Source organism: Zeus faber (genome assembly GCF_960531495.2).
Source record: "Zeus faber genome assembly, chromosome: 9".
Taxonomy (NCBI): domain Eukaryota; kingdom Metazoa; phylum Chordata; class Actinopteri; order Zeiformes; family Zeidae; genus Zeus; species Zeus faber.
Genome location: NC_137197.1, coordinates 14,707,498 through 14,721,947, shown reverse-complemented (window position 1 = coordinate 14,721,947; position 14,450 = coordinate 14,707,498). Strand labels below are relative to the sequence as shown.

The 14,450-nt window shown below is 47.6% G+C and overlaps 1 protein-coding gene across 1 annotated transcript in view; it reads left to right on the top strand.

The window, feature by feature from the left end:
- LOC307234755 (cGMP-inhibited 3',5'-cyclic phosphodiesterase 3A-like) overlaps positions 1-14,450 on the top strand; it is a gene marked incomplete at both ends in the record, with an annotated part of 61,147 nt that overhangs the window by 23,659 nt on the left and 23,038 nt on the right. The window lies entirely within an intron of this gene.

Below are 14,450 nucleotides of genomic sequence, written 5' to 3'. Positions count from 1 at the left end.
AGCTGATGTAATGACGCGGTGAGCCCTGGTGACACACTAATGCAAGGATACACTTGTTGCGTGTTATGACTTTATCCTTAGAATTAGAGGGCGGCTGTCTACTACCTGTAGTGCACAGAGTCCTACCTCACGGTGTCTCTGTGGAAGGAAATTATTCCGTGTGGAAGTTCCCGACAACATGGTTCCATTCAAACGGATGAAACACCGCTGCACTTTTGGGACTAAAATAAAATGGACACGATTCGGACCCGTTGCTCTGGAGCTGCGAGTGAACTCCATCTGTGAGGATACAAGCACGGAATATGTTTTCGACTGTTTTCGACTCCTACAGTTAGATGGGACCAAATGCGTGTATTTACAAAAAGGGCAAAAGAGATAAAATGTCAAACAAAACGCCCCGTCGACGTCAAGCGGTTAAGACGGTACACACAAATACACACGCGGGCGGGTGTGTAACGACGATGGAGTCGACACCGCCCACGGCACACGCAGCAAATGGACGGAACACAACCTGCACATTTATAAGCAATTGGATGATGATGTCACAAAGCATCTTACTCCACAAACTCATCTTGCTCCACCACCCGAACATTGGCGCGTCGGCGAGCCGCTCGGCTACATCCGGTCCAATCTGATCGGTTTTTCACTCATTTCTGCTCCGTATGTGAATCGATTTGGATGAAACTCGAACCACAAGATACATGCGACGTCAACCTCAACTCAACCGTGTCCCTAGCTGCAGCGGTCGTCCTGTTCCAGACACTTTTAGCCCGAAAAATGCCAAGGAGAAGGAAAATAAAAAAAATCCGAGCAATAACAATAGGCATCAATGACGTCCATAGACAACTGACATCAGTTATTTATCAACTATAGCAATAAGGGCGTGGCCGCTAATAATATATAATATATAATATTAATGATAAATAACAACAGCAAAAACAATAATAATAATAATATTAATAATATTAATAATAATATTGGGGGTGGGGGATTCAGGTGTTACAACAGGCCACATGGCAGCATAAGTTTAAATAATAGACAGCTCAAGAACTGTGTGTGTGTGTGTGTGTGTGTGTGTGTGTGTGTGTGTGTGTGTGTGTGTGTGTGTGTGTGTGTGTGTGTGTGTGTGTGTGTGTGTGTGTGTGTGTGTGTGTGTGTGTGCACGTGTGTGTGTGTGTGTGAGCGTGTGTATCACCACAGACACATGCATTACTTTAATTCTATTTCCTTAAAGCAATCTAATTTTATATTTTTCCTTTCTATTTAAGCATTTAAATTCCTCAATTTGAAGGGTTATGAACAGGCAGTGTGTGTATATCCAGTAGGGCAGGGTGCTGCGTGATACAGATACCAATAGAATACTTCATCCTATACCTTTGTTTTCTACTATCCCCATCACGTGAATGGAAACATTCACGTAAGGAGTGGCACCATTCAGCAAAATGTTGCCACTGCTCCCCATCCAAATAATTTTTACACAAATACATTTTGAAAGTGTTTCAAAATATTGAAACATTTATTTAATAACACTACAAAACTGTACAAGTATGTACAGTGAAGTATTTGGGAAGTGTAACATTAAACAAATAGTCAGTACAGGAGGGAGGATTACAGCGAGGAAAACCTATTCCACTGTTCATATGGACACCTGACTGTTGTTTTGAGACAAACCTGAAAAATTGTGAACCTGTCCTTTAACCGACTGTTGCAGCTGCTGCGGTGGTAGTGAGCCAATCACCCGTCGCATTAAATCAAAGATCGCTTGCGGTGATTGGTCGCGAGCTAAACCGAGATGTAGAAAATAATGACTATTTATATAATAGTCATTATTTTCTACATCTGGGTACAAACTGAATTAAATGCAGGTGTCAGTTGACTGGAGAAGTTTCAATACTACTTGATTATTGGGTTATTTCGGTCGATACCTTAAAGGTATTGAGTACCAATACCCAGCCCTGAGATACAGTATTTACTGTATGTATGTGCTGAATGGTTTGTGCCTGTGTTTGTATTGGGGTGTGTGTGTGTGTGTGTGTGTGTGTGTGTGTGTGTGTGTGTGCTGTGTGTATGTGTGTCTAATACACGTGTGTCAGTGTAAATGTTCTGTATTAGGCCGATTTATGCATCTGTCATTCAACATGCCATCTCATCTCAGGCAGATGTCAGTGACTATGTAATGATGCCACTGTATTCCCTGTGTGTGTGTGTGTGTGTGTGTGTGTGTGTGTGTGTGTGTGTGTGTGTGTGTGTGTGTGTGTGTGTGTGTGTGTGTGTGTGTGTGTGTGTGTGTGTGTCTGTCTGTCTGTCTGTTAAATACGCCTATGGATGTATGATGCCCATTTGAAAATCTCAACATTGTGCCTTTGGAGATTGTAGGATATATGTGTATGTGTGTGTGTGTCTCTAAATAGTATACAGAGTGTGGGAGAGGGGGGAGAAAGAGAGAGAGAAAGTGAGAGGGGGAGAGAGGGAGGCGGAGAAATAGGGAGAGAGTGGGAGAGGGCACCCCTTTCATGAATTGATGTGAATGAATTAATGAAGGATCCGATAGACCTTCTCGGTGATGCTCGCCTCCTTCATTCCCTCCTTCTGTCCTCCTTTCCTCCCTTCCGTCCTCCCTTCCCTTCTTCCGTCCTCCCTTCCCTACTTCCGTCCTCCCTTCCCCCCTTCTGTCCTCCCTTCCCTTCTTCCGTCCTCCCTTCCCTCCTTTTGTGCTCCCATCCCCCCTTCCGTCCTCCCTTCCCTCCTTCCATCCTCCCTTCCCCCCTTCCGTCCTCCCTTCCCCCCTTCCGTCCTCCCTTCCCTCCTTCCATCCTCCCTTCCCCCCTTCCGTCCTCCCTTCCCCCCTTCCGTCCCCCCTTCCCTACTTTTGTGCTCCCTTCCCCTCTTCCGTCCTCCCTCCCTTCCCTCCTTTTGTCCTCCCTTCCCCCCTTCCGTCCTTCCTTTCCTCCTTTTGTCCTCCCTTCCCCCCTTCCGTCCTCCCTTCCCTTCTTCCGTCCTCCCTTCCCCCCTTCCGTCCTCCCTTCCCTCCTTCCGTCCTCCCTTCCCCCCTTCCGTCCTCCCTTCCCTTCTTCCGTCCTCCCTTTCCTCCTTTTGTCCTCCCTTCCCCCCTTCCGTCCTCCCTTCCCTACTTTTGTGCTCCCTTCCCCCCTTCCGTCCTCCCTTCCCCCCTTCCGTCCTCCCTTCCTCCCTTCCGTCCTCCCTTCCCTTCTTCCGTCCTCCCTTCCCTACTTTTGTGCTCCCTTCCCCCCTTCCGTCCTCCCTTCCCTCCTTCCGTCCTCCCTTCCCCCCTTCCGTCCTCCCTTCCCTTCTTCCGTCCTCCCTTTCCTCCTTTTGTCCTCCCTTCCCCCCTTCCGTCCTCCCTTCCCTCCTTTTGTGCTCCCATCCCCCCTTCCGTCCTCCCTTCCCTCCTTCCATCCTCCCTTCCCCCCTTCCGTCCTCCATTCCCCCCTTCCGTCCTCCCTTCCCTACTTTTGTGCTCCCTTCCCCTCTTCCGTCCTCCCTCCCTTCCCTCCTTTTGTCCTCCCTTCCCCCCTTCCGTCCTCCCTTCCCTCCTTCCGTCCTCCCTTCCCCCCTTCCGTCCTCCCTTCCCTTCTTCCGTCCTCCCTTTCCTCCTTTTGTCCTCCCTTCCCCCCTTCCGTCCTCCCTTCCCTCCTTTTGTGCTCCCATCCCCCCTTCCGTCCTCCCTTCCCTCCTTCCATCCTCCCTTCCCCCCTTCCGTCCTCCATTCCCCCCTTCCGTCCTCCCTTCCCTACTTTTGTGCTCCCTTCCCCTCTTCCGTCCTCCCTCCCTTCCCTCCTTTTGTCCTCCCTTCCCCCCTTCCGTCCTCCCTTCCTCCCTTCCGTCCTCCCTTCCCTTCTTCCGTCCTCCCTTCCCTACTTTTGTGCTCCCTTCCCCCCTTCCGTCCTCCCTTCCCTCCTTCCGTCCTCCCTTCCCCCCTTCCGTCCTCCCTTCCCTTCTTCCGTCCTCCCTTTCCTCCTTTTGTCCTCCCTTCCCCCCTTCTGTCCTCCCTTCCCTCCTTTTGTGCTCCCATCCCCCCTTCCGTCCTCCCTTCCCTCCTTCCATCCTCCCTTCCCCCCTTCCGTCCTCCCTTCCCCCCTTCCGTCCTCCCTTCCCTCCTTCCGTCCTCCCTTCCTCCCTCTCCTCCTTCTCCTCGTTCAAAAGCAGGAGCGTGGAGATCGCCCTGTGAGCTCCGTTCGAGCCGGGGAGAGTTTGACGCCATGTCGTGTAACGTGTCACAACCGCAGACTCTCGCACACGTTCTGCTTTTGAATCGACACCGAAGTAAAATGTTTCGGCAACAAATGTATTTTTGTGCACCCTAAAAAACAATAATGCACGCTCGTAACGGTATGACTCCCTCATCTTGCCGTTTTCTAACATTTAAATGGGATGTTTCCATGCGGCACGTTTGAAAATGCAGCGCTCGGGTATCCTGCATTTGAATAAAACGTTGCCTGCAAACAAACTTTTTTGGCTGTGGGGGCTGTGTGTGTGTGTGTGTGTGTGTGTGTGTGTGTGTGTGTGTGTGTGTGTGTGTGTGTGTGTGTGTGTGTAGGGAGGGGGGTCACTGGGGACCTAGATAGTTTGAGCTGTTTCGCGCTCCATGGCTGTCTTGCTTTTTACTTTTCCTGACCTTGTTTTCTTTTTATTTTATTTTTTTAACTTCTTCAAACCTCTCGAATGAAGCAGCGCTGATGCTCTTTCCTCTTCATCTTTTCCCACTTGAGTGTTTAGAAATCGTTAAAAATGTCTCGGGTGTCCACTTTTTGGTCTTAATTATTTTTATGATACGATCTGGTCAGAACGACCATGACTTTGAAAGGAGTTATCTCCCGGTCCCACTGACAATGGAGATGGCTGTGGGGTGACGCATTTTTCTCTTTTAAAGTTACTCAGTTTTAGTTAAGCAACGGCACCTCCCCCATGTCAAATGGAATGAGTGCATACAAAATGCAGCAAAATGAAATAACTTTGAAAAAAATATTAAGTAATTTAGTAAAAATATAGATGTAATTAATATCCAAAATCTGAAAATAGGGACTATAAAAAAACTTTAAATAACAATAATAATGTGACGATACCGCTAATTTGAAACAAGGTGTAAACAGCGGTAACAACAAACTATATATATACAGTATATATATATATATATATATAATTTTATTTTTTTTTTTTCAAAATGGCCCAAAGAACTTGTGTTTTTTTTTATTCATTATTTTTTTCAAGTCAGGCTCCATTGATGCCCAGAGGATCCCTCTCTCGCTCTCTCTCTCTCTCTCTCTCTCTCTCTCTCTCGCTCTCTCTCTCTCTCTCTCTCTCGCTCTTGCTCTCTCTTTTCTCTCTCTCTCCCGCTCTCTCTCTCTCTAGCTCTTGCTCTCTCTCTCTTGTTCTCTTGCTCTCTCTCTCTCTCGCTCTTGCTCTCTCTTTTCTCTCTCTCTCCCGCTCTCTCTCTCTCTAGCTCTTGCTCTCTCTCTCTTGTTCTCTTGCTCTCTCTCTCTCTCGCTCTCTCTCTCTCTCTCTCTCTCTTTCTCTCTCGCTCTCTCTCTCTCTCTCTCTCTCGCTCCCCTGTCTCCCTCTCTCCCTAACCCTAAACACTGTACACAACACTTGAACATTCACGGCTCACGCGTCCCCATCGCGGTGTCTGGAGTTCATTGCGTGTTGCGCAAAATTCGGTCATTTAAATATTGTTAAATTTTTTATAAATCTTTCTTATTATTCTTACTGAGTTCCATATAAAACAGAGTTGTTTTGTTTGAATTTGTTTATAACTACAATACTGCATTTAATTTCCTGTAAGGAGCTGTTTTTGTTTGATCTGCTGCTGAGCAAACCCCAGAAGATGAATCATGGAAAATCAAGAGAGTTTCAACTCTCTGCGCTATTGAAAACGTACCGTGACACCACTGAGAAGCATCCAACCCAACCGTGAATATTGTGAACCGTTACACCCCTAGTGGTCGTGATGGTGATGGTGGAGGTAGCGGTGGTCATGATGATCGTGATGGTGATGGTGATGGTGGTGATGCTGATGGCGGTGGTGGTGGTGGAGATGCTGGTGGTGATGCTGGTAGTGGTGGTGATGGAGGGGGAGGGTAGTGATGGTGGTGGTGGTGGTGGTGGCGATGCTGTAGGTGCTGGTGGTGGTGGTAGTGATGGTGATGATGGAGGGGGAGGGTGGGGATGGTGGTGGCAGCGGTGGTCATAATGGTCGTGATGGTGATGGTAGTGATGAAGCGGATGGTGATGGCAGTGGTGGTCATGATGGTGATGGTTGTGATGGTGGGGGAGGGTGGTGGTGGTGATGGTGGTGATGATGGTGATGATGGTGGCAGCGGTGGTCATGATGGTTGCGATGGTGATGGTGGTGGTGGTGGTGGTGGTGGTGGTGGTGGTGGTGATGGGGTGATGGTGGTGGCAGCAGTGGTCATGATGGTCGTGATGGTGGTGATAATGCTGATGGTGATGGCAGCGGTGGTCATGATGGTCGTGATGGTGATGGTGGTGATGAAGGGGGAGGGTGGTGATGGTGGTGGTGGTGGCGGTGGTGAAGATGGTTGCAGCGGTGGTCATGATGGTCGTGATGGTGATGGTGGTGATGAAGGGGGAGGGTGGTGATGGTGGTGGTGGTGGTAACGGTGGTGAAGATGGTCGCAACGGTGGTCATGATGGTCGTGATGGTGATGGTGGTCATGATGCTGATGGTGATGGCAGCGGTAGTCAAGATGATCGTGATGGTGATGGTGACGGCGGTGACAGAGGGGGAGGGTGGGGGTCCATGTGTATGCAGATCAGCCCTCCAGCGTGAAAGGCGATGTACTCCTTTCCTCCTGATCCACAGCCCCTGCCTTCTCTTCTATTTTTAGATGGATTGGAGGAGCGAGAGGGTGGAGAACCGGGCGACGGTGCTGCCGGACGGCGAGAAGGGGCTTGAATGCTCTGATGACCGAAGGAAACGACTACACTGACTCTGACTCTGTGTGCGTTTTGTTGTTTGTCTTGTGTCTCCAGATGACTTGCCAGTCCGAATGGGATTACAGGAAAGCCCCCCGGGGATCCCAGGTGAGTCCAGCGTGTGTGTGTGTGTGTGTGTGTGTGTGTATGTGTGCGTGCGTGCGTGTGTGTGGGGTGGGTTCACTTCAAAAAATGAACACTTGCAATAACTGCGAAACATGACATGCAGAAGGTTCGCGGTTCTGCGGAACTAAGATGCATTGCTCTGAAACGTTGCATGGAATGGAAGGGGTCAGATGTTGCTTGAGGCATGTTTGGGGATTGGAAATTGTTGAACCCAACTCCAAATCCACTGGTTTTGTTTTGATGAAGAGTTGGGTTCTCCTTACTGCATCTACTACATCTATGTGTTGGGGAGCTCCTTTCCCCATTATGTGATTCTCCCCTTAGAATCAGACGATACAGAATTTTAGGTTTCCCCAAAAAGACAAACATGTGAATTTTGCATTTCATTATGATCAAATTAGGTTCTGTTTTAGGGTTTTGCCAGACTTACCTCCCTATCCCCTGTAAATGTTTCAAAAGGGAGATCTTTGCTGGGCTTCAGTGTGTGGTATGGTTCGACTTTATGGGGATAGGTAGAGATGCTGGGTTCACACTGGTTAAACTCCCAGCGACACAAATGACAACATGACAGCACATGTATAGAAACACACACACACACACACGCACACACACACACACACACACACACACACACACACACACACACACACACACACACACACACACACACACACACACACACACACACACACACACACACACACACACACACACACACACCATCACCAACAACACTTTCACCCTCCCCATAAACAGAGACATATTCATGGATACACATCTACACATACAGTGGTGTCATAATAATACAAGAGTCAGTGGTTTAGTGTTGGTGGACCTGTTCTCCACCTCCTACTGATAAGAGCGACCATCGATTGGAGGCACATTCCCAGAATTCCATCTGCTCCCAGGAGGGTTGGTATTTGGAGCGCAGGTGTATTGGCGGCATTTTCCTTTTGTCACGGCTGAGATAAGCTGACCAGACCCGCGAGGGGATTCAAGTGTCATATGGAGGGATTAGACCTGGTTTACATGCCTCCGTGCATAATAGTGCATAATAGGGAAACCTATGGAACACTATGGAACCTAAAAATAAGAACAGACGCTTTTTAAAAACAGAACTTCAAAAAAAGAGTAAAAGAATGAGAAAAAAAAGAGTAGAAAAACTTAAGTACAAATACCCTGACACAGAAATTACTCTAGTTAAAGTCAAAGTACCACATTGGCATTTCTACATAAGTAAAGGTATGTAAGTACTTGATGTTAGAGAGTTAAAGCTGACAGGGCCCTTAATATAAAGCTTTACCAAAGATACCTAAAGTGTTAAAAGTAAAATAACTTGATGCCCTGATGTCCTGATGCCCTGATAATATATACAAAGGCATGATACGTATAATTAAGTGGAACTGTATATTCTGCTCATATCCTGATGACAATTTACAAAAAACAATACATGTTGTGTCATAGCGATTAACAGAGATATGAAACTGATGAATCACTGATGACCAACCCTAAATGAACACTCTGATACATCCCTTCAGTAATCAATCCACCCAATAATAAAACTTCCTCCGAGCTCCACAGCAAACTATTAGTCGGCCGATAACGTGCTTCGACTCACTGCTGGGTTGTCAAGCAGCGAGTGGGCGCTCCAGGAAGCAGTTTGATGAGTGGTGGGTGTTGTATCGCCGCGAGTCCGACAACCCAACAACCGTTTTATGGTCCATGGGGGAGGCGTTTTGAACTTTAAACTAACACCATCTCCTAGCAACCGGGCCATTTTCATTGTATCGCATTTTTTTTGCTGTCCATCGCCGAAGCCACGTCTGCCCACGGGGGGCGGCGGCTGCGGCCGGCCACAGGTGCAGGGGGAAGCGGAGAGAGGGGCGGACGGAAGTGCAGAGGGAGGTCCGCTGTGGAGAGAGAGAGAGAGAGAGAGAGAGAGAGAGAGAGATAGAGAGAGAGAGAGAAAGAGAGGAAGGGGAAACATTGGGAACGGAGAGAGCGAGAGAGAGAGAGAGAGAGAGAGAGAGAGAGAGAGGGAGGTAGTGCATATGTACGGTGTGCATGTGATAAAGAAAAGGAGAGCAGATGTGGAGAGAGAGAGAGAGAGAGAGAGAGAGAGAGAGGGAGAGAGGGAGATGGCTCGGTGGGTCACCGCGCTGCTTCGTGAGCGGGATTCCACACCGTCAGAGGAACGGCAGAGTTAATTTGAAGCAAGGGGAGGCCGCTGGGGTCCAGATACTTTGGTCCATTTGGTTGAAGTTGGACACAGAAAATGCAGAGAAGATACTCCACGAGCATCATGGGACGGCATCCGGATGCCACACATCCTTCAAAACAGGTTCAGTTTGGCTCCCACTCTGTGTTTTTCCATGGTTGTGTGTGTGTAAGCCTGTTTGTCAATCTACCTGTGTGTATTTATATGTGAGTGTGCGTGTGTGTGTGTGTGTGTATGTGTGTGTGTGTGTGTGTGTGTGTGTGTGTGCGTGCGTGCGCGCGCGCGTGTGTGTGTATACCGCCGTGTGTGCAGTGGTGTGGTTGGGACCTCCAGTGGGAAGTTACGTGTGTGTGCGTGCGTGTGTGTGTGTGTGTGTGTGTGTGTGTGTGCGTGTGTGTGCGCGCGCGTGCGTTTGAAGGATGTGAGTGTGTGTGTGTGTGTGTGTGTGTGTGTAGATAAATGAGCGAAAAAGCGATTAAATGGGTAATGACGTTGCGATTAAAATGGGACAACCGGGTTTGCCGGTCTAAATTAAGAGTCTTTGATACCGCCTGGTTATTAGGGCAGTAATGAGAGGAGAAGAGAGTTCACGTTTCACTTTTGCTCTCAAACAGTTATTTGTGGAGCGAAGAGAGAAAAAAAAACAAAAAAAGAAAAACTTGTACTCCTTCAGAGACTTCTTCTCAAGGTGAAGAGCTCTTTGTTGTCTGGAGCGACATCTGAGGATTCTACATTCAGCGCTGCACAGCTTTCAAGATAAGATACTGTAAGTTAATATGAGATAGATCAGATGAGACGAGATGAGATATCATGAGATGAGATGAGATTAAATGATATGAGATGAGACGAGAAGACGCTCTCCTGAGCCGAGGGTGGAAATTCAGCCAAATAGATATTGACAATAATACACAGTAATAATATATTGATTGGTGTTAGGGAGACATTGAAAATAATGTCAATATCCATTGTTTTGGCATTTGCAGTTAAAACATATGTTCATTTGCAGTTAAATGTCTTTGCAACGCACCCGGAGATTATGCACAATAGTTACTGAACCGAACATAATAGCTAACCTAATTCCTACCTGGCTAACCAACTGAAACTAACTGATTCCTAAAACGTAATGCAGTTAGTGAAGAGAATAATATAAATACAAATGAAATAAAAATAAAATAAGACTCAAAACGATAATACAAAGCGGGTGTACCAAATAGAAGGGACTGGAGTTATGTATATGGCATAGGCCATTTGTATATACAGATATGTGCAGTAAAGAGAATGTGAATAAAATGTACACAACTACACAACGCTTTGAATCGACTAAAAACAAAAGCCAGCACGGCGATAAAAGATTTGTTCATTAAAGGGGTTCGAAATATGGAATAACTCACTGTATCTGTCAGGCTTTAATACAACAGACAACGCACCCCTTTTAAATTGGAAAATACTGCATAGGGGTGTTCAGGTTAAAATAGGTATCAGAGTATATAGCCATGATCAAAAACTGACAGTGAACCAACCAACAGTCTAAGTTCACACAGTAAAAGTCATGGACTGGATTGGTATATTCTGCATCGGCTGATGGTTAATGTTTAGCTCTGGAAATCCAGTAATAGTGCATTAAAAAAAAAAAAAAAAAAACCCACTCCATTAATAGTGTTTCACTTGTTTCCGTCCAATAGCGTTCGGCTGTTTCCAGGACATGATACGCGATCGATACCTGATAAGTAAACAAGCTGTAACCTCCTGGATAAAACCCTGGATAAAAAAAAACAAAAAACTAATCTGCAGGATCCAAACACCCCGCGTGCGACACAATGCCACCGGCACACGAACTTAGTAACTTAAAAACTAAATAAAGCCGTTCACACATTAGTTTGTCAACGCTTTTGGACTTGAACCTTACGGTGGAACAGTAATCGATTTCGTATTGACGTGTTTCGCCCCATGTTACGCTCCTGACCGAGAGCCTTCAGCCCGGGTTCCCCGGCCCGGTAAATACTGAGTGGATTTGTCCTGGAACCGTGGAGGGGTGGAGTCGTCTGGGTGTCCCTCCACCTCCTCCTCCTCCACCTCCCCGCGCCGCTGCTCCGGCACAGGTATTGGTCGCGACGACGCGGTGCGAACAGCGCTGTAGCCCCGTTGCTCCTCATATTGTTGGAGGGGCTCAGCTGCTCGGCGTGAGTGAACCATCCTCTTTTCCACCTGACTGCCCTTGGCCTGCCTGCGGACTGATCTCGCTCCTGTACTCTCTCCCTCCATCCCTCCCGCTCCGTCTCGCTCTCTCTCTCTCTCTCCATCTCTCTCTCTCTCTCTCCATCTCTCTCACTCTCTCTCCTCTCACCATCTGCACAGTGCTTCCTTTACGCTTCATCTGCCTCCATATCCCCGAGCTGTCTCCCAGGAGAGGCCTGGGAGAATGGAGGGGGGAAGGAAAGAACACAGAAAGAAAGAAGTAACAAATATGTCAGGATGGGAGGCTGGGCGCGGGGGCCGGCGAGGGCGGGGCGGGGTTAAACTGACAACCGGCTGAGAAAGAGACATCTTCAGCGGCCCTTATTCTGCAGAACTCGGTGCAGCAGCGAGAAGCCACGCATGGCTCCGTCCCAAACGGATCAGAACGAAACCAAACCGACGCGGCTTCACCTTCTGTTGACGCGGCGCCACGCCACGCGCCCCCTCAGTGTTTCTGCTCCTAGAATGTGAATGCGGACGCTCCCCGGCACATACTTTTCTTACACAGTATCTGCGTGCACGGTCATAGGCCGTTGTTTATTCTTGTCTGTGATTACAGCGGGCTGCATTTAGAAAAGGGATTAGGGCCCCGCCCCTTGCTGTTTGCAGCGGGAATTACCCCCAAACCGCTCAATCGAGCGTCGAAAATCATTAGTATTGACGGCTTCATCCTGAGGGGTCGTTCTGGAGCGTGCACGCCGGCCTGCACGGATGTCCTTGCATACGTGGCCATGCAGTAACATGCAAAGGCATCATTTGTTTGTGTGTGTGTGTGTGTGTGTGTGTGCGCGCGTGCGTGCGTGCGTGGGTGTGCGTGTGTGTGTCTGCCTTTGTTTGCCTTATCTCTGCTCTAAATACTACAGCACCGCTTAATTTAACACAGTGATTCTCAGACCTTTTTTCATATCAAGGACCTTCAGTCGGTTATGCACGAGGCCATGCACCCATTTCATGTCAGATAAAGTCTCAGGGACCCCGATCTCCGAAGATTTTTTCTGTTCCATATGATTTAGTCCAAACTTCCACGCCTGCCTGTATTATAGTTAGAGGGAGATAACAACTACTAAGTTACTAAGTCTCGCGTATCAAAGTGTGATCGAAACAGTCATTATCACACACTGCTTGATGGCGCATCAGTATTCATCAATAATGTTTTACTGGGGACCCCCTTGAACCTCTCAAAAGGACCCCTCCCCGGGGTCCTCGGACCCCACGTTGAGAACCGCTGGCTTCTCAACGCATATACATGGCATTTTACATGAATACATAAAAACAGGTTCATAGAAGTTGTGTCAGTCTGGAGCTGTTCAAACGAGGTGCCGGGGTAAAAATACCCTCCGCATTCAATCCATCCAATAATCAACAGCATTCAAAGTTGCTGACACCCGCCTCACCTCGAAATCATTAGCGACGCCATCACAGACAAACATACGCTCACCTTCTCTCTGCTTCTCTCTCTGTTGCTCTCTGACATTATCCAAACACAGTCCATTACTGCCGGGTAATGGCTGAATGTCACAAAGGCAGGATGTCGTAAAGCTCTGGAGTGGCCCTAATGGGTTTTGTTCAGGTTGAGGTGACACACACACACTCAGCGAAGGGGTCGGGGAGGCGCGCGGGCCGACGGCGGCGCATTTCCAGGAAGCCGGCGTCCTCTGATGACAGTCGGTGCATTTGCTCGTTTCGGCCCTAACGTGTTTGAAGAGCTAATACAATGTGTTCAAGACAGAGAGTGGATCACGGCGATCATCCGTCACGTTGTTTGCACGTGGAGGCGTTCTGGTGCCTTGTTCTCCTTCTATTGCCTCCTCCTCCTCCTCCTCCTCCTCCTCCTACACCGTCGCTCCCTCTGCCCTCCTCCGTCCCGCCAGGAGATGTTGCGCCGCGTTGCCAAATAACCGGATGGATCGTGTCTGGACCGCGCTTTTCCCCCTCGCCATCTGGCCACTCAGGAGCCCTCACTATGACCCGCATCGGCGGCGAGGATGGCCCCGCAGCGCGTCGCGAGGGCCGAAGGGCCAGGCGTTTTGCTCGACTTCACCTCCACACTTCATCAACCTGGCAACGCTCTGATTTCCCGGACGACCTGTGAAGCTTGAGATGCTCCCGCTAGATGGCTTAAATATTTGTAAAAGGTTAACTTTGTCACTGATGAATGGCTGTTGTTTCATATTTCAGTTCAACTTTTCAGTCGAAATACAATTTCACGATTGATGAAAACAATCACTGCACAATTCTGTAATGGTAATCAAGAATTTTTTGTTTAGTTGGTATTTGAGCTGTAATTTTTATTTATCATTATGATGATGATCATTATTATGATGATGATAATGATGATGATGATGATTATTATTATTATTATCATCATCATAATTGTTATTGTTATGATTATTATTATGATCATTATTATTATGATTTTTTTATTATTATTATGTTACTATATATTTTTTTATTTCTACTAATAATTGTATTTTTTCTGAATTGTATTTCATTCGTTAAAATGATTGAAAATCATTAAAGAAAACTCTTTTTTTTAAGTGACAATTATCATCCCTAATAATAAAAGCGTTATTACTAGGGAAAACAGTTGTTTTCCTTCGAGATAATATTCCATAAGGGACTTTTTATGACATTTAAATTCGAGACAGGGTTGTGAATCATTCTTATTCGCTGCAAGAACAAATCATTATTTACATAAGACATGGACATACATGGATAAGAAAAGATTCCCTGCTCGCCGTTGAGCGCTGTGGGGGGGGGGGTATGGAAAAAATACAGGGTTTCTGGGCGCAGCGGTCATGTGATCCCATTTGCACAGTGAGTTTGTAGTGGGGTGGGGGTGGGGCTGGGAGGGGTGGAGGAGGTGCGGAAGCATTGGACAGCAGCATCAACTTAACTGACGCCCGTTGAGCAG